This window comes from Cyanistes caeruleus, chromosome 3 (assembly GCF_971803275.1).
Source record: "Cyanistes caeruleus chromosome 3, bCyaCae1.hap1.1, whole genome shotgun sequence".
NCBI lineage: Eukaryota > Metazoa > Chordata > Aves > Passeriformes > Paridae > Cyanistes > Cyanistes caeruleus.
Genome location: NC_141703.1, coordinates 4,810,360 through 4,821,583, shown reverse-complemented (window position 1 = coordinate 4,821,583; position 11,224 = coordinate 4,810,360). Strand labels below are relative to the sequence as shown.

The 11,224-nt window shown below is 48.7% G+C and overlaps 1 long non-coding RNA gene across 1 annotated transcript; it reads right to left on the bottom strand.

Moving 5' to 3' along the window:
• Nucleotides 1-1,765: 1,765 nt before the first annotated feature.
• LOC147653893 (uncharacterized) lies at nucleotides 1,766-3,338 on the bottom strand. Its single transcript, XR_015284029.1, has 2 exons — nucleotides 3,184-3,338; nucleotides 1,766-2,236 (listed from the first exon to the last, which is right to left on the bottom strand). It is a non-coding gene; the product is annotated as an uncharacterized LOC147653893 (long non-coding RNA).
• Nucleotides 3,339-11,224: the final 7,886 nt, after the last annotated feature.

The following is an 11,224-nucleotide window of genomic DNA, read 5'->3' as shown; positions in this document are numbered from 1 at the left end:
ACTTGTCATTTTAAAGGATTATAGAGGTAAGACAAGCAATTCTGGGTTTATAATCCTGTATACCTTATACATTCTATATCTGTTCAATACACCAGGATGAGTTTTTACTTTTTTTAGGACTGAGACTTAATAGCTTATTGCAACTTTTTCTTTAATGTAATGTAAATCCATTGCTGCTTTGTACAACTTTTTCTACTGTGTGTTTTCTTTACTTAGATCTTGACTAAGAAATGTTGGCGTCCAATAAACTTACACTTTGTTCCTTTTGAGTCACTGTGTCTTCTACTGGAATCTCTTGGCAGAGGGTGGTGTTATTGTACAAACCATTGTGTCTGCGGGGTAGGAAGTGAGTTTGTAAAAGAGCATCTTTTGTCCTGTTTGTTGGATGTGTAAGTGCTACTGGTACACTACTAAAATCATGGGGATTTGTTTGTTTTAGTAAATGCCTCACTGAACCTTTTACTGGAAAATAGAGGAAAACCAGACAATCTCTGAAAAACTCGAGCACAGCCCAAATCCTGCTTCATGAGCAATCAGTGATTTGTGGAAAGAAGTGTCTCCATCTAAAACTGGACTGAGCCAGATGTTTGAAAAGACACAGCAATGTTTTTGGTGTTTGGCAGCTCTCTCATCCAAACCAATTTTGCTGCATGAATTTCCCTCTTCAAAACCCCCTGTGTGGGAATGTAGTGTGTGGATTCCCATAAAGCAGAGAATGATCTTTTTTATCTTTTGGGAATGGGTTTTACTGAGTTCCTCTCTTCACAATAGGTGTGACCTGTCTTTGAGAACACTTAGGCCAGTTTTCCCACCTTCTTGGACTGCACATTTGCTGTCTTTTGCCATTTTTGCCTTGTGTGCCCTGTGGTTGGACCCACTGACCAGTTTCATCCACGTTTAACAGAGGAGACAAGGTCTCAAGAGTTATGTCCCACAGGTTTCATGCAAATCCCTGCCTGGATGTCAAGGAATGGTGTCAGTGGGACGCCACATCTCCAGTGGGGAGGATCAGATTTGCCCAGAGGATGTGCTGGGCACTCTCCTGCACTTTTTACCCCAGCACTTGTCCCTGTGTGTGTGCACTGCCCTCCCAGAGGGAGCAATGGCTCAGGTGGGACACTTGGCAGAGCTGAAGGAGCAGCTCTGCAAAATGGTTGGAACAGGGGTTAAAAGGGCACTGAGCTTGGGAGGATGTGGGCTTCTCCTTGAAAATGGGGACAAAGGGCTCGTGGCCTGTCCCTCACAGGTTAGGGGAGCTATGGAAAAGGCAAAGAGAGGGTGGAGAGCTGCTCTCTGACCTATCCAGAGTCTTAAATCCCCAAAGAATTTGCTGTATCTTTCCCCTTCCAGATAAGAACTCCTCCAGCTCTTCCTGCATCCAGTTAATTCTGACACAGAGCCCTCTCTCCATCACTTCCAGCACAGACTGAGCTTTGCTAGAATGGTTCACAGAAAATGCTCCAGAGAACAAAAAGCCTGTGTTTTGCATAAAATTCAAGAAACAAATCAAAATTATTAAAAGTTACTGGTAATGCCATGAGCATTGCACCTGTTCTTGTGGTTATTTTTGTTCTAATTCCAGCTGTCCCCTTCTAAGACAGTTGGTCTGCAAACAAATCCAGCAATGTTTACTCTTCCATTCATAGGATATTTCCATCATTCAATATACAAATGCAGGAGCATCCTTACTATTAGACCAACAGGGATAGTATTTCTCTTTCCAGTCCTGAAATTCTCTGGCAATAAAAATTTTCAAGGTGTTGGCTGCAATGAAGTAACACACGACTTTTATTTCCCTTTCATTTTGCATATGTTGAAAGAATACATTGAGAATTAGTTTCTGCTGACAAAGAATTTGCTTTAAATTGCCTCTGCAGTTTTGATAAACCCTTAACAATTTATTAATGCCTTGTCAATCCAGGATCTGGGATGGATTCAGCTCTTCAGTGTCATGGAGCCCTGGCTGTAGTCATCAGCTTGAGCTGATAGTTGAGGGCTCAGGCTCCCAGCCAGCCACATGCATCTCTCCAGTGAAGTCCACTGGTGTTAAAAACCTGCTGGGATTGCTGACATCCAGGGGTGATGCTGCTGGAAGGAAGGGACCATGCCGGGGTTTGCAGGCTCTGCAGGCAGGTGGCTGAAGGAACAAAGGGCAACGAGCCAGAAGAAGAGGTCAGAGAAAGTACGATGACAACAGCAGGAGAATGTAAGATACAGAAGTGAGCACACTGTGACCCTGCCAAAAACAACAGCAAGAAAAAAAACAGCCGCTATTTTAAGGTGTCATTTGTGATTAATATGGCTCTTTTTCATTCCCACTTAATCCTTTCTTCCCTAAAGAACGAGGTGTTCCTGGGGACCTCTAACCCTTTTTGGCTGACAGAAACTGCACCCATTGCTCTTGTCATACATTTACTTATGCTATGAAGTCTATGAAACAGTTTAAGGAAAAAAAAAAACCAAAAAACAACAAACCAACTACCCAAAATATATTTAATAATATTTCCTCTACAGTCTTCCACTGAGGGAAGTTAAGTGCTCTTGGAACAGGCTTTGAAGACTGCACATCCTGAGGGCTTCCCCAGGTGTGACAATTACAGCTGTGCAGTATTTGCTGCTTCTTTACTCATCAATCATCTGAGCAGCCAAATGCCACAAGAAAACTTTGCTTTGTTATCTCACATTTAGATTATTTGTATCAGGACAAATTTGACAGAGGTCTGTAAAGGCACGTGAATATATTTTTTAAAACCATGAGGAACCTCTAAAAATACCTCTAAAAATAAAATTCTAAGTCTTGAGGAGATTCACAGATACTAAAATGAGATTTGAAAATGGGTATTTTTAACCAAGTATTTACTACAAGGTTTAAGAGAGAGACTCACATAGAATCTTTGTTTTATGGAGATATCCTATAATCTATTGTGTGCCTCTGATGCTGTGTACAGGCTTTAGAAGGAGACAGAAACAAAAGACTTGCACCACCACACTCAAACAGCATCACACTGAAGGTGAAGCCCTCTATATTTGCACAGGTCCTTGGATTTTCTTATCTGTCCAGCTGAAATGAAGCATTTTCACTGATCTTCCAGAGGAAGACATTTTTTCAAAGCCTGTTGGTTTCCTGCAAAATTCGTGCTGCTGCTCTCAGTCTAAAACGTGAAGGTGTCTTTTGCTACTTACCAAGTCCTTTCTCCTTTCTGATGCCCCACGTTCCCAGCTGGTCTGAGTGTCCTCCAGCATTTGTCTGAGGGACACACGGGTGTTTGTGCTGCCCGGGAGAAGCGCACATCCCTGGGAAGTCCCAGCGTGAGCACCTCTGGGGATCCTGGCGCTCTCTGGTGGAGAGAAAAGAACAGGATCCAGCAGCCAAAATGCAGGGAAAGGAAAAAAAAAGAAAAAAAACCCCAAAAAACAAACAGAAAACAAACAAACAAAAACAAACAAAAAAGTAAGCTGCTTGGCATGCTTTAGTTTCTAAAAACTCAGGGTATTTCACTGATTTTTTTTTTTTGTCAATATATTTTTGAAGAGTTATCATCATAGAAAAAATAATAGACCCAAAAATAATTTTCTTATCTTTCCATTGCAGTGCTAGGGACATTCCAGGCAAAATGTTTCTTGTTAGCTTTTGTCCCTTTTGCAAAATTGTGACCACTCGGAATAGATTAATTGCCAGATATGGAATCACAGAATGGTTTGGGTTGGAAAGGACCTTAAAAACTACCCAGTGCCAGCCCTGCCATGGCAGGGCCACCTCCCACTGTCCCAGGTGCTCCCAATGTCCAGCCTGGCCTTGGGCACTGCCAGGGATCCAGGGGCAGCCCCAGCTGCTCTGGCAATTCCATCCCAGCCCCTGCCCACCCTGCCAGGGAACAATTTCTTCCTAAAATCTAATCTAAACCTGATGTCTTTCAGTTTGAAGCTGGATTTGGAGAAAGGGAAAAGTGTGATCCTACAGGGAAAAGCAAAATTGTTATAATAATGACACTTATAAAATTAGCAGGTGGTATACAGGTGTGCTGTGGTTAATACAAACACCGTGGTGCCATTATTTGTCTGTTTCCACATGTTGTTATTTTTCCTTGTGTTCTGGTTTTGGGTTAAACCACAACCCCATGATAAGCTGCATTAGTGGTGGGTAAAGGGCTTCAAAAGCAAGTACAAGTATCCAGGGTGAACCAACTTGGGTCAACTCAAATAGAATTGAAACATGGCTCTGCAGCTTTGTTTTATATCCAAACACATAATCCAAAATTATGATTGGTCAAAATAAAACATTGTGACACATCTGCTCTGAAACTTAGCCAGTTTGTCAACAATTACATTCGTGGGGCATGGTTGTATTTTCAAGACATTTTTACGACCAAACCTGTATTTTAATAACAAAACTTATTTCTGATCTAATGAAACATTCAGCTCCTGGCAGTGTGTCTTCTTAAGCAGTTAAGAGATACAGGCATTTGGGCAAAGAGGAACTAAATGACCTTAAATGAATTGCAGTTTTTCTACTATGAGGTCATGGTGGATATGTTACTTTTTCTTTTACAGAAATTGGTGTTTGGATGGGTCAGATGTCTCCTGATTTTGCAAATGAACTGAAAATAAGAGCAGTTAGGTGGAGGTCTAGTGATGTCATCACCTCTGAGCTTTTTTTTTGTATGGAGCAAGACTCCTTCATTAAGCAGAGGATGTTCTCTGGAAGACACGAGCTTGGAGGGTTATTCCAGATCAAGAGCCAGACCTGTGCCAACCTCCTTGAACCCACACCAGCTCCAAGTAATGGAAGCTTACTTGGTGGCACATCCCTAGTGCCAGGCTGCTGATCACCTTCCAAAGAGGCTTCTGGGTGTCCCACCTGGCCCTTGCTCCATGTCTTGGCACACCCATCACCCTCCTCCTCCTCAGACAGCTGCCACAAAGACTCACATATGTTCACTCAGTCGGGATGGGATGTGTCACACCTGCTGAGTCTCACCTAGAAAGGGGCTGCAGAAAACAGACTGGAGAGTGCACACGAGGGCAGGAGGGCATGGGGGATCAATATTCTGGCTTTGGCTTTGTGCCTCTCCTGGCCCCACAGCTCCTGAGCAAACCTGCCACAGTCAGCAGGCAGAAGAATAGGGCTGTACCTGTCCTGGGAGAAAGACTGAAATGCTACATGTGAAAGGACAAGTGGTCCCTTCTGCCATGAGGAGCAACATGCTGAGGGATCACATTTCAGGTATGAAGATTTCCAGGTCTGGTTCTGCCAGCAGAGCTGTCACTGAGGAGGGTGCAGTGGCTCCACCACAGGCTGAGGTTATAAAACCTCAAAAAAGACACAGTTATAGCCTGTTTACTCATAGGTAAAGGTAGCCTCATAGAGTCCTGGAATGCTGCAAAAAGCTCTGCTGGCCAAAGTGTAGTTTTGACAAACTAAGCATATTTTGCACTCTCACACTCTTCTGACAAAGCACTTGTTTCAAATCTCACATTAGACTGCATGTATGGCCCCTATGAACCTTCTCTTCCTTTCATGTGTAGAAAATGGAGCACAGAGGCAGAGAATCAGTGGGAAATGTTTGTATTGATTTTATCTCTTTGCAATGTATTTGTTTCTGTATTTGTCATTTTAATTGCAGACTGAACATACTCCCTCTTTTTTATTAATTATTGTATTCACAGCTTAAAAAAATGAAATTTATTAAATAACTATGATTAATTAACTATGAATAACTATAAGCTATGATGTTTATTTCTGTAGCATGGGACTGGGGGTAATCTCAGATCCAACACTTTCCCGTGCTGGGAGTGGCAGAGGAGGCAGTGCTAATCTGAGGCATTTGAAGGTCTCCTCCCACCTTGATGAATCCGGGACTCGGAGATTGCCCCGGGCCAGCTGCAGCACCTGGGCTTTGGCCTTGTTGAACCTCCTGAGCTTCTCCAGGTCCCACTTTCCAAGCTTGTCCAGGTCCCTGTGCACGGCCCCCTCCTTCTGTGGTGTCCCTGCCCTGCTCAGCTTCCCATCCCCTGTAAATGTGCTGAGGGTGAGCTGGATCCACTGTCTGTGTCACTGGGGCAGCCAGGCAAGAGCCCTGGGGCCAAGGCAGAGCCCTGAGGGACACCCCTCGTCCCCGGCCTGCAGCCGGACATGGAGCCACTGCCCACAACTCCCTGGCTGCATCCATCTGGCCAGTGGCTCGTGCCCCGAATAGCCCAGCCTCCAAAGCCTCCAAAAGGGCTCTGCAGGTGGAAGAGACCGTCCCAAGTTTCCCTCATCTGCCTCACGACCATCACAAGAACAGAAACTAAGACCCTGAAAACCCCTGGGGACTTTGTGCAGGGGTTCTGGCCTGGTTGCGGTGGGCTCTTGCTAAGTGATTGTTTGAAGGTGTGCTTGACCTGACACCGGCTTCTCAGAGCAATGTGTCACACCACAACAGTAATAAATCTCACCAACTTTTGGCCAACTGCCCCTCGCTTTGAAATAGACCATAAAAGTGACTTTTCTAAGTTACTTTCTGAGAGAGATCTCCCCATGGAAGAAGACACTGGCAACCCTGTCACATCCATTGGTAGCTACAGCCCCCGCTTTTCTGTCTCTTTCCTTTGACTCTTTATCCCTCTCTCTCTCCCTCTCATCTATCACATAACCCATGATGCTGGCACTAAATTAAAGATGCATTATTGCTGTTGTGATTTAAACTGAAATATCTTGGTGTCCTTTTTGCACTCTGAGATCAAACAAACTCCCACTTGTGCTAGCGGATGGTGACAGCAGGGTGAGGCTGGGGCTGTCGTGTGTGGGACCGTGTCCAAAGCCTCACAGGGGCCTGGGCACATCAGGGGCTCCAAGTGCCCAAGTCTGGGGCTGCTCGGTGCCAGTTCCAGTGGGGTCGGCTGTGGAAGGGATGTCGGGTGTGGCCCTTTGTGACACAGGCGCTGATGCAGGACATGATGGTGCCAGAGGCCTTTGTGACATGGCAGAGCCCCGGCCTGCCAGAGGGGTATATAAGGGGCACAGAGGCCTGGGTGCCCGGTCCCAGAGAGCCGCTCTGTCAGGAGAGAGCAGCTCCCTGAGAGCCTCAGCAGCAGAGCACGATGGAGACGCGCGCAGAGGAGGTGAACCCCAACTCCCCCCCTGCCACGGAGCAGCCGGGCCTGTGCCTGAGGCCCCAGGTGACGGCCAGCCCCGGAGAGAGAGGGGACAGAGGGAGCTGGGATGGGGCTGGAGGCAGCGGCCTGGGGGCCAGGGCTGGGCTGGTGTCTCCTTCCCCCACAGCCGGGGCACAGAGCCAGGGCCCTGCCCCACACAGCCCCTGCTGCCCCCCCAGCCCCTATTCCCCCCCCAGCCCCTGCCCTGGGTGGCTGGAAGCCCTCTGGGAGCAGTGTGAGAGGGCAGTAAGGGGGACAGAGCTGCCAGGGCCACAGACTGTGGGGTGGGACTTGGCCAGGGAGGAGAGAGAGTGGGAACCCTACCTGGGCCAGGGCCTGCCCCAGTGGGAAAAGGAGAATGTCCAAGAGCTGGAGCAGTGGGAATATGAAAGATTTCAGCAGCCTTCCCAATGGGGAAATGAGAGATACCAGGAGCCTTCCCAGTGGGGAGATGTGAGAGTGCAAGAACTCTTCCCTTGGGAATATGAGAGATACCAGGAGCATTCCCAGTGGGGAGAAGTGAGAGTGCAAGAACTGCTCCCTTGGGAATATGAGAGATACCAGGAGCATTCCCAGTGGGGAGATGTGAGAGTGCAGGAACTCATTCCTTGGGAATGTGAGGGACACCAGGAGCCTTCCCAGTGGGGAAATGAGACTGTCCAAGAACTGGACCAGTGGGAATATGAAAGATACCAGGAACCTTTCCAGTGCGGAGACATGAGAGTCCACGAACTGTTCCCATGGGAGTATGAGGGACACATGATGCCTTCCCAATGGGGAAATGAAAGTGCCCAAAAGCTTTACCAGTGGGAATATGAGAGACACCATGAGCTTCCCCAATGGGAAGGCCCAATTGACCAAGAGCTGTATGAAAGGGAAGTCAGACAAGACCCAGAGCTGTCCCAAAGGCAACCCTGGAGAGACATAGAGGAGTTGGAGGAGGGTGTGGAAGAGATCACCATCCACACCATCTGGGTCAACCCCAAGTACCCTCAGCTCCTGCAGGACCCCGATGCTGTTCCACAGAGCCAGGGCCCTGCCCCACACAGCCCCTGCTGCCCCCCGGAGCCCTCAGCTCCCCAGCCGGGAGCCCAGGCCCTCAGGGAGCCGCCGGCTCCCCCCAAGAAACGCCCGTCCCGCTTCAGGCGGGCGCTGCGGGCGCTGCGGGCGCTGTTCCGCTGCCCCTGCCTGAGGCCACAGACGGACAATCAGTGCCCGCTGCCCGCGCCAGGCCGGGCCCCGCAGGTGGCGGCTGGCCCGGAGCCTGCCCCTGTCACACGGGCTGCCTTTGATGGCCAGGTGTCAGGGACATCAGGTCCTTGGCAGGAGAAGGGCCTGGCTGAGGCTTAGGCCTTGACAGGCACCAGTGGTGTCAGAGCCACGGGCAGGGCCACAAAGCCTGGGGACAAGGAGCTCCTGCTCAGAGGGGACACCAAGGACACACGAGTGACAGCCACAAGGACGTTTGGCAGAACTTCCCAGATGAGGACCAAACTTATAAAGCCAACTCAGGAACTGTGCTGAAATCGGCTCCAGCTGGGGAAAAGGGACTTCTGGCACGGGGAGACGGCGACCACCAACTCCTGGCCCAGAGACCCCATAACCCAGCAAGAAAAAAGAAGAGACAGACTGAGCACAGAGGAAGACTAGATAGCATAAGAAGCAAGGGAATCCTTAAACCAATAGAAGAAAAGTACCAAGATAGAGATATTAATGCCAGGATACTAATAGTAATTATTATTACAAATGAATATTATTCAATAATAAAAGTTTACATTATTATTTAATACATAGTGAAAAAAATACTATTATAAATTACAAATATAAATATTGTGTAACAATACCTATAATGGCTATATATAATAAATATTGAGAAAGAATATATAGTAAGATATAATATATATATTGTAACATTGTATATATATTGTAAGAGAATGCATGTAATAAATTATATAAAACATTAGTTACATATAATGTAAATATAACATCTAAATATTTAGATATGATACTATAAACATATGAAAATAATTTAAAAGAGTTAATAATATGTGAAATTAGTAAGGGAACCATATAACTGTTAACCAATAAAAATGAATGCCTTTGTTTGGTAAAATGTATAAATAGTGAAATGCTTTGATAGTCGCTGTGCTGGCTTTGTGAATTTGCCCCCCAGCACCTGTTTCTGTGCAGAACTGTAAATAAAAGAAATATCTGAACTCTGTGTTTGGATCGTCTTCTTGCACACGGGGTGAAAGAATCCATTTTGGGACAGCAGCTTTGCCATGGACACATTGATAAAAGATGCTGCTTTTCCTGCCATGCTCACCTGTGCCATCCCATCCATCCCAGGCACACATCCCTGCATGCCCCCACCTGGCCATCTGGATGGATGTGGTACTTTGGGATGTGTTTTAGGGGTGGTGATGGTGGTGCTGGGATGATGATGGAACTGGATGGGCTTGCTGGTCTCTTCCAGTCTTGATGATGCTGTGACACAGGGACTGCCTTGACCCAGGTGCAGCACTTTGCACTTGGCCTTGTTGAACCTCGTGAGGTTCTCGTAGTTTCACTTCCCAAGCTTGCTCAGGTCCCTCTGCATGGCCCTGTCCTTCCATGGTGTCACCATGGTGTCACTGCTCAGCTTCCCATCCCCTGTAAATGTGCTGAGGGTGAGCTGGATCCACTGTCTGTGTCACTGGGGCAGCCAGGCAAGAGCCCCGGGGCCAAGGCAGAGCCCTGAGGGACACCCCTCATCCCCAGCCCCTTGCCCAGCTGGTCAGAAGACCAGGCCCTCAGTGAGCACTTGGTGGGAGCAATGGATGTGTCAGAGACTGAGGAGGAAGAGTGGGAATCTGGCATGGATCATGAGCTTTCCCAGTGGGGTGATGTTAGGAGCTACCAAGAGGTCTCGGACTGGGAAGGATGCTTGGAGCAAGGGCTGTCCCACGGAGATGTCATCAGCTGTGGGGAACTCCCGCTGGGATGAGGCGAGCAGCAGCAGTCCCAGGGAGAAGCCCTTCTCTACCAAGAATTTTCTGCCTGGGAGGAATGCATGGAGCCAGGGCTGTCCCTTGAGCAGAAGCTGGTAGATCCCCAGAACTGTCTGACTGGGAGGACTCTGTTGGCCGAGAGCTTTCTGAAGAGGAAGACGCCGTTGGCCAGGAGTTGTCCTAAGGCAATGGTAGCAGACCCTCCGTGCAGTCCAGTCGGGAAAATGATGGTGACAAAGAGCTTGCTCAGGACAATTGGGAACACGTGAGGGTTCACAGCATCCGGGTCAAGCCCTTGCTGTGGAGAGAAGGACGTGGGACAAACCGAGCTTCTTGGAGCTGAGTGAGGCAGTCAGGGAGCACAGCCCGGGAGTTTTTGTGGCGGGCGGGCTCCCAGTGCCTGTCCCGCGGGAGGCCCGGGTTGAGCGCGGGGCAGCTGAGCCGTGCCAGGAGCCGCTCTGGGCCTCCCCTCCCCACCTGGCAGCCCCGGGGCCTCCTCAGGGCTCCGCGCCTCCTCCCACCTTCGAGGAGCAGGTGCCAGCGGCAGGGACACAGGGCCCGGAGCCTGCCCCTGTCACACGGGCTGCCTTTGATGGCCAGGTGTCAGGGACATCAGGTCCTTGGCAGAAGGGCCTGGCTGAGGCTTAGGCCTTCACAGGCACCAGTGGTCACACGAGCTGCCTTTGCCCCAACGTGGCCCTCCAGGCTCAGCAATGTGGGGGGAGTTGGTGCCAGGTGGGCCAGGGGTGAATCCCAGAGAATCATCATGGTGGGAAGAGACCTTGTCAGTCATGCAGTCCCACCAGCACCCTGGCACTGCCATCAGCACCCCAAAACCACATCCCCAGGTGCCACATCTAGACGACTCCTCAACACCTCCAGAGACAGCGATTCCACCACCTCCCTGGGCAACTTCTTCTAATACGTGACCACTGTGTCAGGGAAAACTTGTTCTAATATTTAATCTGAGCCTCCCCTGGTGGAATGGAAGGCCATTTGGTCTCATCCTGAAAGGATAACGTGCTAATCCTTTGGGGTTGTGCCCATGAGGAGTGAGCACACATGGGAGATGTTCCTCCATGGACATCACTGCAGGA